Source organism: Jaculus jaculus, chromosome 5, assembly GCF_020740685.1.
Source record: "Jaculus jaculus isolate mJacJac1 chromosome 5, mJacJac1.mat.Y.cur, whole genome shotgun sequence".
NCBI classification, from domain to species: domain Eukaryota; kingdom Metazoa; phylum Chordata; class Mammalia; order Rodentia; family Dipodidae; genus Jaculus; species Jaculus jaculus.
Window position 1 is genome coordinate 91157450 of NC_059106.1, and position 20502 is coordinate 91177951.

The window sequence follows — 20502 nt, forward strand, 5'->3', positions numbered from 1 at the left end:
TGCCTGGCTGCAAGAGGTGTCACTGTGGTGGATCCTGGGGTCTAGCCCTAAAGTGTTAATTGGGGTCAATCTGAATTCCATCCTAAGTTAGGCCAAGAGCAGTCTGAATTCTGCCTGGATTCCTGCTGTTTTTACTGTTGGTATTTTGTTGCTGGTTGCTTGCTTTGTGGTACTGGTGTGGTTTTTCTGTCTTTGTTCACCTGTGAACGGGGGCCACTATAATGGAACTTCCCCTGGATCTTTTAGCCTGAAATAAATCCCTTCCTCATAATCTCGGTCTGGTTTCAAGGTTCATCCCAGCAGTGTGAAGCTGACTGAAACACACGGGCTGGTTGTTTCTTAGATAGTCCTATTCAGAAAGTCCTTCCCTGTTTGAAGTGTTCTTATTTTTTTCTCTAGTTGTTTCAGAGTTTCAGGTCTTATATCGAGGTGAATGATTTCATTTAAAGTGGATTTTGGGGCTGGAGAGATTGCTTAGTGGTTAAGGTACTTACCTGTAAAGCCTAAGGACTAAGGTTCGACTCCCCAGAACCCATGTAAGCCAGATGCACAAGGTGGTGCATGTTTCTGGAGTTCATTTGCAGTGGCTGAAGGTTCTGATGCAACCATTCTCTTTCTGTACTAATAAAATTTTAAAAAATAAGTTTTTTTTTGAGGTAGGGTTTTACTCTAGTCCAGGCTGACCTGAAATTCACTATGGAGTCTCAGGGTGGCCTTGAACTCATGGCGATCCTCCTACTTCTGCCTCCCAAGTGCTGGGATTAAAGGTGTGTGCCACCATGCCCAGATTAAAAAAACATTTTTTAAAGTTGATTTTTGTGAGAGGGTGAGATAGAATCTATTTCATGCTACTACAAGTAGATATTCTGTGTTCCCAGAACCCTTTGTTAAAAATGCTGTATTTTCTTCACTATATATTTTTGCCATCTTTATCTAAAATCAGGTGGATACATGGACTTAATACCTAATACCTTGGTTCTCTGTTCTATTCCGCTGATGGACATGCCTGCTCTTGTTTTTTTTTTTTTTTTTTAGTTTTTATTACAATGACTCTGTAGTATAACTTGACATCAGGAATGGTAATATCTCCAGTAGTATTTTATCATTGTTGTTTAGGATAGTTTTGGCCCTTCAGAATCTTTTGTGCTTCCGTATGAATTTTTTCTTTTCTTTTTTAAAGTTTTCTTTTCTTTTCTTTTTTTTTTGATTTTTCAAGGTAGGGTCTCACTGCAGCCCAGGCTGACCTGGAATTCACTGTGGAGCCTAGAACTCATGGCAATCCTCCTACCTCTGCCTCCCGAGTGCTGTGATTAAAGGCATGCACCACCATGCCCGGCTAGTTTTCTTTTACTTATTTGAGAGAGAGAAAGAATGGGCATGCCAGGGCCTTCAGCCACTGTAAATGAGCTCCAGATGCATATACCACCTTGTACATCTGGCTTACATGGGTCCTGGGGAATTGAACCTGGGTTCTTTGGCTTTGCAGGCAAATGCCTTACCCGCTGAGCCATCTCTGTAGCGCTCCATGTGAACTTGTCCTATTGCTGTGAAGAGTGATGCTAGAATTTAGATTTGGACTGTGTATGGCTTTGGGTAGCATGGACACTTTTTCAATGTTAATTCTTCCAATCCATGAGCATGGGAGGCATTTGTATCTTCTGATGTTTTCCTCAATATCATTCTTCAGTGTTTTCAAATTTTTATTGTAAATATCTTTCACTTTCTTCATTAGGGATATTTTAAGATATTTAATTTTTTAAAATAAATTATTTCTTTACTTATTTGAGAGAGAGAGAGAGGAAGAAAGAGGATGGGCATGCCAGGACCTCCAGCCACTGCAAATAAACTCCAGATACATGTGCCCCCTTGTGCATCTGGAATAACTTTTTTTGTTTTTTAAGACAGAGTTGTTCATTGGCCTGGAATTCATGAAGTAAGCTTAGACTGGCTGCTTATCAAGCTCCTGGGATCTACCCATCTCTTTCTCTCCAGGTCTGAGATTAATATTTTAAGATATTTAATTTTTTTTGTGGCTGTTATGAATGGGATTGTTTCCCTGATTTCTTTCTCTGTATGTTTAATGTTGATGTACAAAAAGTCTTCAGATTTTGGTGTGTTAATTTTGTGTCCTGCCACTTTGCTGAAAGTGTTTATCAGCTCTAGCTATTTTCTCACTCTACCTCAGGTTGACCTGAAGCTCACTCTGTAGCCCCATGTTGGCTATGAACTCACAGTGATCCTTCTACTTCAGCCTCCCAAGTGTGAAATTAAAAGCATGTGCCAGTACATCTGGCTAAATTATTTATCTTTTCTTATTTAAAAAGGATTTTAATTTATTTTTATATTATTTTTATTCATCTATTTTTATATTACTTATTTATTTACTTGAGAGAGAAACAGAGATAGGGAGAGAGAGAATGGGCACAACAGAGCCTCTTGGCTGTTAGAAACTCCAGATGCATGTGCCACCTTGTGCTTCTGGCTTTAGGTAGATATTGGGAATTTGACCTGGCCTGTCAGGCTTTGTCAGCAAGTGCCTTTAACCACTGAACCACCTCTCCAGCCCCTTGTTTATCTTTTCAAAGAGCCAGTTCTGCAGGGCATGCAGAGGTAGGAGGATCACTGTGAGTTAGAGGCTACTCTGAAATTACATCGTGAATTCCAGGTCAGTCTGGGCTGGAGTGAAACCGTACTTCGAAAAACAAAGCAAACAATAAAAAGAGCCAATTCTGTGTTTCATGGATTCTTTGATTTTTTTTTTTTGATTCTATTTTATTGATTTCTGCCCTGATATTGATTATTTCTTTCCATCTGCTGCTTTTGGTTTTCATTCATTTTTGTTTTTCCAAGGTCTTCAGATGCATTATGAAGTTATTTATTTGGGATCTTTTTGTTTTTGTAATCTAGTTACTTAGAGCTATAAACTCTCTTTAGGACTACCTTCCTTTTTTCGATATATATATATATATTTTTTTGTATATTGGGTTTTCATTTTGATTTAGTTAAAGGCAATTGTTGATTCATTTTCAGTCATGTCTTGTTTCATCTCCATGAGTTTGTGTGTTTCTGTTTCTGTAATTTTTATTTAATTACTTTCTAGCTTTATTATCCTGGGGTTGAATAAAATACAAGAGGGTCTTTGCAAGCAAGCATCTTATCTGCTGAGCCAATTCCCCAGTCCCTGTTGGCAGTTTTTTATGTGTTCTAGAAATAAAGAAGTAATATAGGGATTGGGGAGATGGCTTAGTGGTTAAAGGCTCTTGCTTGCAAAGCCTGTTGGTTCAATTTGATTCTCTAGTATCCATGTAAAACTAAATGTACAAAGTATCCCATTCATCTGGAATTCATTTGCAGTAGCAAAAGGCCTTGATGCACCTATACTCTCATGCTCAAATAAATAATGAAATACATAAAATCTTTAAAAAATAAAATACAAGAAGTTTATCAGTTTTCTTGTTTGTTGAAACTTGCTTTTCTTTTTTTTTTTTTTTTTTTGGTTTTTTTGAGGTAAGGTTTCACTCTAGCTCAGGCTGACCTGGAATTCACTATGGAGTCTCAGGGTGGCCTCGAACTCACGGCGATCCTCCTACCTCTGCCTCCCAAGTGCTGGGATTAAAGGCGTGCGCCACCACGCCCGGCTGAAACTTGCTTTTCTTTGTGCTGTCTTTTAGAGAAGGTCCCATGGACTGCTAAGAAAAAGTTATGTTCTGTATGTAGTGTTTGAATGGAATGTTTAAATGTCTGTTAGGTCCTTTGATTTTTTTTTTTTAATGTTTAGAAAGATTTTTTACCATAGAGTATGACAGAGCTTGAAAGAAGGCAAAGTACCTGTAAAACAGAAGGGGGTCCTGAGTGGGTAATCCCTAAGGTTCCATTTTACTTCAGTGTTTCTCTTTATTTTTTTGACCAGCTGGCTTATACTACTGAGAGTAAAATGTTGAAGTCACTCACTATTACTGTATTGGGATTTATTTCTATATCTAGTAGAATTTATTTTATAAAACTAGGTGCATATATGTGTAGAATTCTGATGTTTTCTTTATGGATTGTTCTCTTAATTGGTATGAATTGACCAGTCTTTCCTCTGATTAATTTTAGCTTGAAGTCTATTTTGTCAGATTGTAGCCCTAAAGTAATGTATGTCTTTGATGGTATGACAAGTTCCTTGAAGATAGCAAAAAGGATGGATCCTGTTTTCTTAGCCAATATGTAGGTATCTGTCTTTTGACTGGGGAATTAAGTCCATTAATATTGTTACTGAAAAGTGTGGGTTAATCACTGTCATGTTGATAATTTTGTGGTGTTTCATATTTTCTGTTTTTGTTGTGGTTTTTTCTGAGGTAGTGTCTCACTCTAGCCCAGGATGACCTAGAATTCACTACGTAGTCTCAGGATGTTTTTTTAACTCACAGCGATCCTCCTACCTCTGCCTCCCAAGTGCTGGGATTAAAGGTATGCGCCACCATGCCTGGCTAGTGTTTCATGTTTTCTTAACCTTCATTTACTTACTCTAACATTGAGCATTATTTATATCTCCCTCATTTTAAAAAATATTTAATTTATTTATTTGATAGAAAAAGAGGGAGAGAGAAAGAGAATGGGTGCACCAGGGCCTTCAGCCATTGCAAACAAACTCCAGACATGTGCACCCCCTTATGCATCTGGCTAATGTGGGTTCTGGGGAATCAGAACTGGGTCCTTTGGCTTTGCAGGCAAATGCCTTAACCACTAAGCCATCCCTCCAGCCCTCCCTCATTCATCCCCCCCCCGCCAAGGTAGGGTCTCACTCTAGCCCAGGTTGACCCAGATTTCTTACTGTAATCTTAGGCTGGCCTCAAACTCACAGTGATCCTCCTACCTCTGCCTCCCAAGTGCTGGGATTAAAGGTGTGCATCACCATGCCTGGCTTTTGTTTTCTTTTTCCCTCCCTCATTCTTTTGAATATTGTTGTTTTTCTCTTCAGTGCTGAGTAGTCTGTCTAGGTGGTTTGGTGGTCATGTGTTCCTTTAGCTTGCTTTTGTCATGGAGAGTTTTTCTTCTTCTATTACATAGATAACTTTGCTGGGTATAGTACTTTGGGTTGGCAGCTGTTGTCTTCCAATACATGAAATGCATCATTCCAAGCCCTTCTAGTTTTTAGAGGTTCCATTGGAAAATCAACTGATTCTGATGGGCCTAACTTTATATATGACTGAATGTTTGTCCTCTGTGAATGCCAGTATACTTTCTACTTTGTTCTGTGTATTTAGTGTTTATTTCTTTTTTAAAATTTGATTATTTGTGCATGTGCACACACATGTGCATGTGTGTGTGCATGGTCAGAAGACAACTTTTATGTCACTTCTATGTCCACATCATTTGGAGCAGATTATCTTGATCTAAAGTCTTCATTTGCTGTCCTTCACTGCACTTGCCATGAGGGTCCAGACAATTCAGCATCCAGGTGTTGAGATTACATGGGTCTGTGGATTGAATTTGGGGACTCAGGCTTGGATGGCAAGTACTTTATCCACTGAACCACCCATCTAGCCCCAGATTTAATGTTGTGGCTATAATAATATCATGTGGGGAGTTTCTTTTATGGTCCTATCTACTTTGTATTCCATTTACCTCATGTACCTGGATAGAGATGTTTTCCCCTAAATTTGGGATTTTTTTTTTCCTTTTAGCATTTTATTGATAATATTTACTTTGTCATTGTTCTGAAGTTCTTATTCAAATAGTTGGTCTCTTGGTGCCCCAAATATCTCTTATATTCTGTTCATGCTCATGTTTTGAGTTTCTTTTTTTTTTTTTTTTTTTTACCAATTGATCCCACTCCTCCACTTTATCGTCTGGACCTGTAACCCAGGCTGACCTGGGGCTTATCCTCCTACTTCTGTCTTCCAAATACTGGTATTAAAGATGTGCATCACCAAGCCTGCTCCTTGGAGTTTTTTGTTTGATTTACTGTACTTTTCATTTCCAACTTTATTTCAGTTTGATTTCTCTACAGGATTTCTATCTCCTTATTAAATTTCATTTTCATATCCAGATTTGACTTGCTAATTTTGTGTTTGTGGTTGTTTTCTTATAACTCACTTCAGTGTTTGTGTCATCTTTGTGTTCTCTCAGGGTTTTATATGGACATTATCTCTGTCCTCCTTGTCTGTGTACAGATTTATAATCATTCTTTTTGAGTTCATTGTCTCATGGGGATCCTCTACTATGAGATTGATCAGGGGACAATCATGGGCTTTTTTTTTTTTTTTTTTTTTTTAATGTAGGTCTTGCTATAGCCCAGGCTGACCTGGAATTCACTATGTACTCTCAGGGTGGCCTTGAACTCACTCACTGTAATCCTCCTACCTCTGTCTCCCAGGTGCTGAGATTAAAGGTATGCATCACCACACACAGCTGGGCTTGGTTTTTTGTTACCTTTTTTTTTTTTTTTTTTTTAGCACCTTGACCATCTGGATACTATTAGTTGATCGGGTCTTACACACCTGTGTTACGTGAGTATCTGGGTTGGTACCTAGCCTTTCTTTTTGTTTACTTCTCTTTGTGCTGCTTGGAGTTCAGTCTTGAAGATACTTGTTGCTGCTTCATGGCTGAGGTGATCTCACCTGGGTTCCTTCTCTGTCCCCTTGTTCCTATAGCAGAAACACTGGCTGTCCACTCAGCAGTGGGAAGCGACAGTGATTTGGGGGAACTGTGTGCTCCCCTTGGTAGGTCCTCTAGGTCAGGGGAAGAGTCTTCCTGGAGTGGGGAAAGGAGAGTGCTGTGTGCTGCAGCTAACAAGCTACAATGCTCAGGGAGGGGAAGGAGAATACCTCACAGGAACTCAGTGGCAGAAATCGCAGTCTAGTGTCCTTGGCAAGGAAAGGCACAAGCCTCTGGGGAAGTGTGCTGGGACTAAGGCAGCTCAGTCGCCCACAGCAATGCCCGTGGCAGGGAAGCGAGAATGACTTAAGGCAAGCTGTGTGCTGGGACTAAGGTGGTGGAGGTCTTCCTGCTCCTATGCCCAGGGTAAGGAAGTTGGCACTAATCCCCCAACTCCAATGCTGAGATTTTGTCTTTCAATGCCTCTGAATTTCAGAAGACTATTGATAGTAAGTATCAGAGTGTTGCAAACTGTTCTGATTGGATACTTTCAGTCCTCCTAGAAGATTAGTCTCTAAAAGAACTTTTTCCAAGTCTGTCTGAGTCAGTTAAAAATCTTTTATAGTTTTCACACTTAATATTAAGTGCATAGCTTTGGGAACAAGGCTTCAGAAGGTCTGATGGACTTCTTTTTTTTGTTGTTGTTGTTGTTGTTTGTTTTTGAGGTAAGGACTCACTGTAGCTCAGGCTGACCTGGCATTCCCTCGGTAGTCCCAGGCTGGCCTCGAACTCACAGCACTCTTCCTACTTCTTCCTGAGTGCTGGAGTTAATGTTCCTTTTCGTGTATTCTCTGCAGTATGTGTCAGCATGAGATAGGGTTTTGATTTTGACCAAAAAAGTAAGGTTGAGGCTGGAGAGATGGCTCAACTTCTAAAGGCACTTGCTTGCAAAGACTGATTGGGTTCGATTCTCCAATACCCATGTAAAGCCAGACACACAAAGTAGTGCATGTGTCTGGGGTTCATTTACAGTGGCAGAAGGCCCTGGTGCACCCACACATTCTGGAAAGAAAGGAAGAAGTTTAAAACAGAAAAAGAGAAACTCCACAGGGACTGCTCGGTAGGAATTGTCATCTTCTGCTAGTTTTGCTTTGGAAATTTGAAGTTTTCTGAAGATGATTGAGCTTGATGAGGTTTACATGGGAAAGTGTTCACTTTTCTGGCCTTTTCACGATGGCTTTTTGAGGTTCATTCTCTCCATAAAACAGTAGAAGGCCAAGGGGCAAAGTAGAGACCAGCCTTTGTATTCTTAGCACTCTGCCTAAGAGCTAGTCCCACCAAACAGGGCTGAGCTCCCGCTGTTGTGCAGATGCCTCTCAGGAGGGGAGCAAGGCAAGAAAGTTAATTCTTTATTATTATTATTATTATTATTATTATTATTATTATTGAGGTAGAGTTTCACTGTAGCCCAGGCTGACCTGGAATTCACTATGGAGTCTCAGGGTGGCTTCGAACTCACGGCGATCCTCCTACCACTGCCTCCCGAGTGCTGGGATTAAAGGCGTGTGGCTTTAAAGGAAGCTAATTCTGATGGTGAAGACAAGTTGAAAGAGAAAGCATGGGGCTGGGGAGAAGGCTCAGTGAGTAAAGGTACTTGCTTACGAAGCCTGCTAACCTGAGTTTAGTTCCTCAGCCACCCAAATAAAACAAGATTTAATACATGGCACAAGTGTCATGTGTGTGTTTGCAGCAGCAAGAGGCCCTGTCATACACACACACACACACACACACACACACACACACACACACACACACACTCCAATAGGTACCTAAAAAAAAAAGATTACAAAGAAGAGAAAGCATGTATGAAGAGGCTGTTGACACTGAGATAGCCACAGACACTCTTAATTTCTGGTGGCTCTGTCACCAAGACTCATTCTAGTTTCTGGTTTCCTCACTTCTTCCCTAAATTAGAAGTCTTTTCCAAAAGAGTCAGTCCCAGTGGTTTCTGTTGCCTGCATTTCATCCCAAAGAGGAGGGACCTGGTACGTACATAGCAGACTCCCTTCCTACATCCCCAGCAGGCACTAGGACTCCCTTCCTTGCATCAGACAGGCTATGCTACGGAGCGGGGAACCTCAGCTGTTTCAGATGGCGCTGAGAGCAATGTGAATACCACCACATTTTAGGCTTTAGTCACTGCTGCCTTTAGGGAATGATGAACTTGAAAGAAGTCATCAAAAGATCTATGTACCACAGAATGTATGCTTTCTAGCAAATACATTTGTGTTACTTTTTTAAATTAAAAAAAATATTTATTTGAGAGAGAGGGAGGGAGGGACAGATAGATAATGGGCACACCAGGGCCTCCTATCACTACAAAAGAACTCCAGACACATGTGCCACCTTGTGCAGCAGGCTTATATGGGTACTGGGGAATCACATCTGGGTCCTTGGGCTTTATAGGCAAGCACCTTAGCCACTTAGCTGTCTCTCTAGTCCCCTATTAAAAAAATTAAATATTATTTATTTATTTACTTACTTATTGGAGAAAGAGAGAGAGAGGGAGAGAAAGGAAAATAGTGAGATAATGGGTGTGCCAGGGTCTCTAACCACTGTGAATGAACTCCAGACACATGCCCCACATTGTGCATCTGGCTTATGCAGTTGTGGTGGTTTGATTCAGGTGTCCCCTATAAGCTTAGGTGCTCTGAATGCTAGGTTCCCAGCTGATGAAGATTTGGAAATTCATACCTACTAGATGCAGTGTATTGTTGGGGGCAGGCTTATGGGTGTTATAGCCAGTTTCCCCATGACAGTGTTTGGCACACTCTCCTGTTGCTACTGTCTACCTTATTTTGGCCAGGGGGTGATGTCCACCCTCTCTTTGCTCATGCCGTCATTTCTCCTGCCATCATGGAGCTTCACCTAGAGTCTGTAAACCAAAATAAACCCTTTTTTCCACAAAAGCTGCTCTTGGTTGGGTGATTTCTGCCAGCAATGCGAACCCAACTGCAACAGTAGTACTGGGGAAAATAATCTGGGTCCTTAGGCTTCGCAGGCAAGCACCTTAACCTCTAAGCCATCTTTCCAGTCCCAGTCTTATGTTTAAAATTTTTATTTATTTATTTGAGACACAGAGTTAGTATGGGCACTCCAGATGAATGTACCATTTTGTGCATCTGGCTTTCTGTGGGTACTAAGGAATTAATTGAGCCCTGGATAGGTTTTATAAGCAAGCACCTTTTGCTGCTGAAAACTCTCTCCCCTGTTTTTTTACTTTTTATTTTTTATTTTTTTAAGCAGGGCTGTAATTTAGTCCAGACTGATCTAGAACTCGCTCTGTAATCCAGGATGGTCTTAAACTCCTGGTGATCCTCTGACCTCAGCCTCCCAAGTGCTGGACTTAGTGTGCACCACCATGCTTGGCTTGGAGTTTCTTAAATAGCAAACTCACCTGCTGCATTTTCAGTATGATTTCATTTCAGCAAAATTACAGGACTTTGAACTTTTCAGGAATCTTTCTCTTGTGCTAAATATTTGACATATACTTTGCTGTCATGTTTAACATACAGCATGTGATGAGTGGTTTGTTTCAGTCCTAGTGTCTAATTCCAGAGAGCTACACACTCCTGGCACAGTGCCTGGGAGGTAGTTCTAGCGTTCTACCTTTGCCACCCATTCACCTGCAGCTCTTGTACCTTCTTGCTGTAATAAACACCAGCAACTCCAGGCCACCCACACCCAACAGGGCATAAGTTATCCTGTCCACGCCTGCTGTGCTGGCCTCCTGAGCTCTGGACAAGTTTCCCTGACTTACAGACTTTGACATGAGAATTTACTGCCTCCACCCAGCTCTTCAGAGCCCTGCTCTTGAGCTCATCTACTTAGCTTTGTTTTGTTTATCCAAGCTGCTCTTATTCTTCACATTTCTGGGAACTGTTAATCCCAGCACTCAGGAGGCAGAGGTAGGAGGATTGCCTTGAGTTCGAGGCCAGCCTGAGACTACATAGTGAATTTCAGGTCAGCCTGGACTCTGCCTCAAGAAAACCAAAAAACAAACAAACAAAAAAGGTGATATGTAATATGCTAATCTGGCCTGCCAAAAATTGCACAACCACATGTAAAAAGGAAAACCTTGAAAGTAGCTTCCATCTCATTTCTATCTAAGCTGAAATTTCCCATACTACCTACAAGTTTTAGCTTATAAATATAAGCAATTAAGGCTAGATATCAGGGAACCTCATAGAAGGGGATGGAAATAATGGAAAAGCAAGAGAATGGCGAGGAGGTTTGTGAAGAGCTGTCTCTGGACAGGGCATGGCGGACACTCATGAACTCATTGCAGCTGTGGTTTCCTGCCCAAGATTGAGCATGTCAGTGCTTCATCATCACCCTTGATGGGGGAAGGGTACATAAAACTCCATATCCACTAGAGCTAATGGTTGCTGAGAGAGGAAGGGGCACATAGATCGAGTAAGTGAGTGTGTGGGGGGCTAAGCAGGTGGCTGTGTGGGCAGAGGAGGTGCACATGGCACAGGCAACGTGCCCAGACTGTTACATGCTGGTGTTGGCAGGGGAGGTTGTCTGGAATGGGATGGTGGGCTTGGGCTCTTGCATGGAAGTAGGGGCAGCAATGTTTGAGGGGAGCAAAAAGGCTGGATTGAATAAAAATGCCGGCCTTTAATCCCAGGCAGAGGCAGAGGTAGTAGGAGGATCACCATGAGTTTGAGGCCACTCTGAGACTACATGAATTCCAGGTCAGCCTGAGCTAGAGTGAGACCCTACCTCAAAATAACAACATCAATAAAACCCAAATAAACTTCATAGAGAAATCTACTCTGTTTACAGATAAGCTGATTGGGTTGGGGCATGTATCCTGAACATGATTTTCAAAGACAGGAAGGTTTCTAAACTGTTTTGCTCTTGATTTTAAAAATATTTTAAAGGCTGGGGAGTTGGCTCAGTGTTTAAAGGCACTAGCTTGCAAAGCCTCCTGGCTCAGGTTCAATTCCCTAGCACCCATGTAAAGCCAGAAACACAAAGTGGCACATGTATCTGGAGTTCATTTGCCAGTGGCAAGAGGGCCTGTCATACCCATTATCTCACTCTTTCTTAAATAAATAAATGAAAGTATTTTAAAAGTTAAAATATTTTAAGGGTATCTAAGGCAGAGGGAAGGAGGAGAGTGGTTTTCAGAACCAGGCTAAAAAGAGGAGCTGGTTAACACTTAATGAGCTACTCTCTGGATCTTGCATTGATTTTCTTTAAAACTTCACACTGTCAACCTCAGGCTCTTCAAATTCAGGTCAACATTGTTAAATATTCCTCCAGCCTCCCCTCCCCTCATATCTCCTTTCTCACCTCTTCTAGTTTCTGTCTCTGCTGACCTTTCCTTCCTGCCACCATGTCAGGCTCTGAACTGTTGGTCCTCCAAATCTCTTCCCTCCTGCATACCTTCACACGCCCCAGTCCTGGGCCACTTTCTAACTCCCTTCTGCCTCACACCTGATCTTTGCCCTCCACATTGACACCAGATAGTTTCCTGGCTGGCTGACAGTGAGTTCCCCAGAGGCATTCCAGTTTTTGTTTTTGTCTCAGTTTCACCATCTCTAAAATGAGGGTGATACAGCACCCACCCCACACAAGTAGATTATAGATTTTGAAATACGTTAAGAGTGAGAGGTAGTCAGCGCTTGCCTGACACCCAGAAGCCTCAGTGAACACTAGCTGCTCTGTAGCAGGCTCGGCTGGTCTAGCCTGCTGTGCTCCCCGTCAACCCCCCCCCCCCATCACTCCGGTAACAGGCCATATGTAAGTACCGGCATCGAGAACATACAAGCTTAGACATCCTTGTAGCAATTTGACTATCGTTTCCAGTAACAAGTTGGATTTACATTTTGTCCAAGTTTTTAGTTAATTTATATTGCAGTTTACAAAACTTTCTTCCATGATGAATTGTAAATTTTAAAAAACAGCAGGTCTTGACCCCACAAATCAAATTGTTCAAGAACCAGTAATATACCCTGATTCAGTTTCTTCTGCTGCGCATCATTTATCAAGTGCCTACAATAACTATAAGACTGGCATAACGATGGTAAGGCGCTGCCTTTACTTTTTAGAACGTTTTCCTCAAACTAGTCCATGGATTTTTGCTTGTTTCCTAAAACTAGCATAAAACATTTAAAAAAACATTTTATTGACAACTTCCATAAATATTAAGTATGTACCCCTCCCACCCACCACTTTCCTTTTCCTTCCTCCCAAACCTACCCCTCCAGTGAGTCCTTTCTTCTTTACAAATAGTTGTTCTTCTATCTTGATGTTATCATTTTTCTATCTTGATGTTAATCATTTTTCCTCTTCTATTATATGGGTCTTGCATAGGCAGTGTTAACCACTGTGAGGTCGTGACTATCTAGGCCACTTTGTGTCTGGAAAACAGTACTGTAAACATTCCTCACCCCGAAGATTTATGAAGAAGCCATATGGAAACCTACTTCTTCACTAGCTAATAATGTATATGTTAAAAAAGGTGTTTGAGCCAAATTTAATTTTTTTTGTTCACACATTAAGAAGATGTATATTAAATACCAAGTGCTTGGACCACAAAGACAAAACTGATAACAAGTAGTAACTGTAGCTTAGAGCATTGTGACTGGGGAAGTGCGGAAGTACTGCAGAAGGTGCTGAGCTCGGCTTTGCCTTGGCTGGGGAGGGGGTTGGGGGAGTCAGAAGTGGTTTCACCTGTGAGGCAGAGACAGCGCGATGAAAGATGACGATATGTATCTTAGAGGCAAGGCCGTGACCAGAGCCCAGCTATGCACTCACTGTGGAATGAGGGCCTGTCTCTCTGAACTTGAGACCTCCCCTTCTGTAACACGGGGTTGCAGCACCTGCCTACTTTGCAGACTTGTCTTGAGTTTTACTCAGAGTTGGTACAAAGTGTGCTTAGAAAAATGTCTGATAACAAGCTCCGTAAGTCACCTGATGTGACTGTGCTCTCCTTTAACTCCCATCCCTGCCTTACTGTGGCTAGCGAGCCAACCAGGATACTAATGTGAAACTGCAAGCAAGCAGCTTTAACTGCTGAGCCATCTCCTGAGCCCCTAATGATGAAACTGGATTAGGTAGTTTTGCCTGCTGTGTTTTGGTCTTCCTTCTGGAATCTTTTGTCCCCCTTGAGTACAGTGCCATTTTTTCATCTTCACATTGCCAGTGACAGTATGTAGTGGGTGGAAGGCTCCATGTAGCTGAGAACCTTGTACCTTTCAGAAGGCTTTATGACATGAATTTCTACCTTACAGGTGGGGAAACTGAGGCTCTTTCTAGATAGTTTCTGTTTACTTACTAAGGCCATGGAGGTGGTAGGCATAGCATTAGAACCCTGTACCTCTTCCGTGCTCTGTGCTGTCTTACCTAGCCAACTCTGAGAACTACCGGCCATGAGGCTACTGGCTGGGCTTTGAACCGTCTTATCACCTGCTGTAACCCTGCCTGGTATGGCTTAGTGGGTAGGAGCCTGGAGACACACCTTCTCCCCACCCTGCTCACTCCTTGTTGCCCTGAAAGTACTTGTTTATGTGAGAGTCCACCGGGGAGGAAGTGGGGTAAGGTGGCCAGCTACAGCTGGGGGAAGGAGGAAGAAGCCCTGGTCCTAAGTGAGTGATTCTAGAGCAGGGGCCTGGCGGCAGGGAGCTGGGGAGAGGAGCCAAATGGAATTAGGGGGTGGGAAAGCCTTGGTCAGGATGACCAAAAGGCAAATAGAACCTGTCACAGACTACTCTCTACTCCTACCCTCTCCCCCCCAGCCTGCATCTTGGTACACAAGTCCTCTGCTGGGGACATGTTCTATGCTTGATCCCTCTGATTGGGTTGGAATCATCATTATATCAGTGCTGGGATAGGCATGCATGAAGTACTCTGATCTCAGCTCTCTTGACTCAAGCAAGTTTGAAATTTTTTATTATTATTATTTTTTTAAATCTCTTCTCTCATTCAGAAAAAAAACACTGTCCAGAGGGAGAAGGATCCAACTTCAGGGAGACAGAAGGAATCAGGGTGTGGTTCTCACCCTGGTCTGCATCAGCTGGGGAGTGACTGAAAATCACTATGTCCAACCGCACCCAGACCTGTGGAGTCAGCCCCTGGGATGTGGTCCAAAGACAGTGGCTCCTGTACAGCTGGGGTGTTTCCAGCATGGTGCAATGTGGGAGTTCGAGAAATCTCTGCAGCACAGATAATAGGAGGGACTTAGATTCTGGCTACTCAGGAGTCTTAAGATTCTAGCTCATTTTCTTCATGCTTATACGAGGCTTATTAGCCCAAATTCATATTAGCTCACAGAGCTCCTTTCACAAAAGACCTAATCTACTATTCAAAGAATGCAAACCAGAAACTCTTCTATTTGTCAATTATTGCTCTATCCAATTAGGTCAAAACTAAGCAGAAGCCGGGTGTGGTGGCGCACACCTTTAATCCCAGCACTTTGTAGGCAGAGGTAGGAGGATCACTGTGCGTTCGAGGCCACTCTGAGACTGCATAGAGAATTCCAGGTCAGCTTGAGCTAAAGTGAAACCCTACCTCATAAAACCAAAAAAAAAAAAAAAAAAACCCCAACCAACCAAACAAACAAACAAAAACTAAACAGTGTGTCCTTGGAGGAAGAATGTTACCTACAGCATAGCAGCCCAGCCCCTGGGGATGAGGCACATGCAGACAGCCTTGGCTGAGTCCTCTCTTGAGTGTAGTCACACTGTGATGGCTTTCTAGAGCTTGGATTCTGGGACACAAGACCACCTTGTTATTATACAGTGGGTTGAAGAAAATTATTTATTGAGGGGCATGTGGACTCTTAAATTTTGCTTAGAAATGGCTTTCATGCTCAACATTAATCTAATGCAGGATTTAAGTGTTCTCTTTATTTGGGCTGGAAGGATGGCTTAGCAGTTAATGCGCTTGCTTGCAAATCCAAAGGACCCAGGTTTGATTCCCCAGGACCCACATTAGCCAGATGCACAAAGGGGCGCACACATCTGGAGTTTGTTTGCAGTGGCTGGAGGCCGTGGTGTACCCGTTCTCTCTCCCCCCTCCTTTCTCTGTCAAATAAATACATTTCTTTTTTTTTTAATTTTTTTTGTTTATTTTTGTTTATTTATTTGAGAGTGATAGATAGGGAGGGAGAGAGGAAGAGGGAGAGAGGGGGAGAGAGAGAGAGAGAGAGAGAGAGGGAGAAAATGGGCACGCCAGGGCCTCCAGCCACTGCAAACGAACTCCAGACACATGCTCCCCCTTGTGCATTTGGCTAACGTGAGTCCTGGAGAATCAAGCCTCGAACCGGGGTCCTTAGGCTTCACAGGCAAGCGCTTAACCGCTAAGCCATCTCTCCAGCCCAAAAGGTAGTTTCTTTTAAACTTTCTTCTTTATTTAAAAGTAGGGTCTCACTCTGTAACCCAGGCTGGTCCTCAGCTCATGGTATTCCTCCTACCTCAGCCTCTCAGGTGCTGGGACTAAAAGTGTGTGCCACCATGCCTAGCCAAGAATATTTTATTTTACTTTTTGATTTTCTGAGGTAGGGTCTCACTCTAGTCTAAACTGACCTGGAACTCACTATGTAGCCTCAGGGTGGCCTTGAACTCATGGTGATCCACCTACCTCTGCCTCCCAAGTGCTGGGATTAAAGGCGTGTGCCACCACGCCTGGCACAAGAATATTTTATTTTTGTCTGGAATTTAGTAAGAGGAAAGTTGTGATGGAATGCAATCTGTAACATGTTTCTAGAAACAATTTCTAGCTCTGTATTGATTGATCCAAATGCAGGTCCCTCTGTTTTGTTGTGTTTTATTTCAAAGAAGGGTTTTGTGTGCTCACATTTCAGATCATCATGTATTTTCCCCTCTCTCCGGAGTGATCAAGCCCAGGAATATGCATTCAGATTGCCCTGAAAAACATCTTCCACTGTAGAGGGGGTTATATTGTTGATGATTGCCTACTGTTGAGTTCTTTGTCTTGTGATCATGAAAGTTTAGGCACATGCATGATGAGGAGGGAGTAAGATGAAGGAGATTTCTTTAGAAAAAAGTAAGAAGGCTCCAAAGTGTCAAAGCAAGCATGCTTACAATTTGGGCCTGCATCTAAAGAAGAGAAAGAATGGAAAAAGGAAATGCTACACTTTCTGACTTAGAATGAGAGAAGTGGGCAGGATCAGCAGTGAGGGGCTGCCACGGGTAAAGCACATTGTTGACTATTCCTTCCACCTTTTTGTTTTGTTTGTTTTTTTGAGGTAGGGTCTCACTCTAGCCCAGGCTGACCTGGAATTCACTATGGAGTCTCAGGGTGGCCTTGAATTCACAGTGATCCTCCTATCTCTGCCTCCCCAGTGCTGGTATTGAAGGCATGCACCACCACACCTGGCTTCCTTCCACTTTTTTAGTATTTCTGTAGGTGAGTGGTGGTCTCTTGATCAGGTGATTGACAGGTTCCATTGATTTAACTCTTCAGGAAGGTAACTTAGTCTCCACCTAGGCTTAGAGGACTTTGTTCCTTTGTTTAAGGAGGACATGGCTGGCTCTTCTCTTTCATACAGTATTTTAAATCCTATGGCGAGGCAATTATGATGTTTCCCTTACTAATGTTACCCAGGAGACAAGGGTAATGTTTACCTACCTACAACAATATGAGGTTTTACTAGTTACAGAACAAAGACATGCATATATCAAGGCATTTACCAAATACATTGGTTTGGACTGCATGCAGGTGGGTTACAGTCAATTGGAGGGAAAACAAAACAACAAAACAAAACAAAAGCTCTGTTATAGGTTTCCAATGATGTCTGAAACATAGAAGCTATCAGACACTGGAGTGGGCAATGAACAGCTTTCAGAGGGAGTAAAAGTAGCTCTGGTGCGCAACATTTTAACTCTCCAGAATCCTGAAGTTTAGTTATTTGCTCTTTTAGAATATTCAATGTGAGGCTTTTTTAAAAAAAAAATTTTATTAGCATTTTCCATGATTATAAAAAAAAAATCCCATGGTAATCCCCCCCCACTTTCCCCTTTGAAATTCCATTCTCCATCATATTACCTCCCCATCACAATCATTGTACTTACATATATACAATATCAACCTATTAAGTACCCTCCTCCCTTCCTTTCTCTTCCCTTTATGTCTCCTTTTTAACTTACTGGCCTCTGCTACTAAGTATTTTCCTTCTCACGCAGAAGCCCAATCATCTGTAGCTAGAATCCACATATGAGAGAGAACATGTGGTGCTTGGCTTTCTGGGCCTGGGTTGAATGTGAGGCTTTTTTTTAAAAAAAAATTTTTTTTCTTGTAATTTATTTCACAGAGAAATACAGAGGGGGGGGAGGGAGGGAGGGAGGGAAGGAGGGAGGTAGAGAGGGAGAGGGAGAGAAAGAGAGAAAGGATGGGCATGCCAGGGCCTCCAGCCACTGCAAATGAACTCCAGACGCATGTACCATCTTGTGCATCTGGCTTACATAGGTCCTGGGGAACTGAACACCTGGGTCCTTTGGCTTTACAGACAAGCACCTTAGCCTCTAAGCCATCTTGCTCAGCCCTCAATGTGAGGCTTTTTAAAACACATTTAAAAATATTTATTATTTGAGAGAGAGAAAGAGGCAGAGAGAGGGAGAGAGAGAGGGAGGGAGGGAGAGAGAATGGGTGCACTAGGGCCTTCACTCACTGTAAACAAACCCCAGACATATACGCCTCCTTGTGCATCTGGCTGATGTGGGTCCTGGGGAATCGAACCTTGGTCCTTTGGCTTTGCAGGCAAATACCTTAACCATTAAGCCCTTTCTCTAGCCTCAACATGAGGCTTTCAAAATTTTTATCTGGGAACTTCAGTTTACAACTCACGAAGTTGTTGTGAGGATAAAAGTAAAACTGTGTGTGTAAAGGACACAGCTGAGAGCCTGCCACGAGGGCCTGGCCTGGCTTAGGAGGAGAACCCGTCATCACTGCTCCCTCGTGGTCCCCAGCTTCTGCCCTACCTGGCTGCCCTCTCACTCCTTCCTTGTTGGTACTTTCCTCTGAATAACTGCATCTTAGCCTGTTTTTCATCAGCACACAGTGCTGTGTACCTTAAAGTGCTATCTCTAATTAGACAAATTAAACAATAAGGAGTACTATGTTGAGTAGGACTGAGCTTTGGATAGCCACAGATCCCTTAACCCAAGAACCAGTTCCCACCCATGAGAATCTATTCCTATTTCTCTGTCTTGTTTGTGGGCTTTTCAAACACATCTCTTTGTTCTCTCTTAGTTCTACCAGCTTCTCTGGCTGGGGCAACCCCACCTCCTGCCTGTTGCTTCTCAGGCCTTTCTTTATACATCTGTCTGCAGCCCACTCAGCCATGTAGCAGGGACTAACTGAACTTCTAAGGAGAGAAGGACACACCTAACTTCTTTAGCAGCAAACAGGCCAACGAGTGGGTGCGAAAGGAACGCGCTGCTCAAACTGCAGGGTAAAGAGGAGTGTGTGGCCGGGTATAGGGATGCCTGGTGCAGAACTACCCAGAGGCGGGGAGGACGCTAGACCTTCAAAGGTACCACCGAGCACGCTTTATCCCAGTGGTTGTTTTCTTTTGCCATAATCATATCATTTGAGTTTAAAAGATAAGATCTACCATTTTTTGAGTGTTAATAAGGAAGAGGAGCAGGGGCAAGGTGTGGTTGCACAAGTGCAGTGATCATCAGATCGCAGGTTTGCAGAGTGACTGCAGTAACTGACTAGAAAATGGAGAGTCATGTGCCAGGCCACCCGGCATTAGTAAACTGTGCATGGTTTTATAAAAGTGCTCCTTATTCTCATTTCTCCATTTGTTCTCATTGTCCTGTGTCCTCATTATTAGTGCCAAATGTCACACATGTGTGTCGATTCTTTTACTAGCCCATCCTTTCTCTACTATGGACTCTATATATATTTGTGGAAATGTATCCCCTTTGGCAACTTTGGACCAGATGCCCCGTGGGCACCTTCATGCCATCTCATTGTCATGGGTACTCAGGCTTTGAAACCTTGGCTTGACCTGAGGCTTCTTTCCTTGTGCTCTGGTTAGGATACCATGAGCAGGGCACATCAGATTTGTTCTCCTCTAGACACTATCTGGGTTCTCTCAGGCAGCCTGCAAGTAAGTACCTACTCCCTCCCCTCACTGCCCCCTTATTTCTCCTTCCTCCCTTACTCTTTCTCGTCTCTCTCTAAGTTAATATTTATTTTATTTTTTCCAAGATAGGGTCTCACTGTAGGTCAGGCTGACCTTGAATTCACTATGCAGTCTCAGGGTGGCCCCTCAAACTCATGGCAATCCTCCTACCTCTGCCTCCTGAGGGCTGGGATTAAAGGTGTGTGCCCCCCCCACATCTGGCTTTTTAGGTTAATATTTATTAAACTAAGAACTGTGCTCATTGCTTTGTATGTATTTTTTCATTTAACGCTCACATAAGGTTTATGAAATGAAGTATTAATATTGCTTCATTTTGCAGTTTAGGGAAATGTCACATAGTAATGTCATAATTAGAGGAAATCTGTCAGGTTTAGTTGATACACCCAAATCCCAACCCCTTGTGACTTTCACATAGACCACTGAACTAGGACACAAATTAGTCTTTCCTCCTCCTGTCCATGATTTCTTCTAAAATCATTCCAGATCTTTCCAGAGCACAAATGTGATTATGTCACTCCCTTATTAAAAGTTTTTCACTTTGTAGATCATCCCAGTCTTCCCCTCAACCCATGTCACTTTAAAGTCTGACACCTGGGCTTGAAGGCCGGGGATCAGCACTGGAGCCTCTACTTCCTTAAGGCAGACGCTTCCCTGAGCACCATTCCTTTTCTCATCAAGTGGATATTCATCATATGTTTTGTTATGGTCATCAGTGTGTTGAGGGATTTTAA

At 42.6% G+C, this 20502-nt stretch overlaps 1 protein-coding gene across 4 annotated transcripts in view; it reads left to right on the forward strand.

Moving 5' to 3' along the window:
- Nucleotides 1–20502, forward strand: part of Gng12 (G protein subunit gamma 12) — a 144369-nt gene that overhangs the window by 11595 nt on the left and 112272 nt on the right. The window contains exon 1 of one of the 4 annotated variants that reach the window (XM_045150115.1): nucleotides 6474–6494. The exons of the other annotated variants lie outside the window; for them this stretch is intronic. The gene's annotated coding sequence lies outside the window, so the exon portion shown is untranslated. Of the gene's footprint in view, nucleotides 1–6473; nucleotides 6495–20502 lie in introns of those variants that run through there. 4 annotated transcript variants of the gene reach the window in all.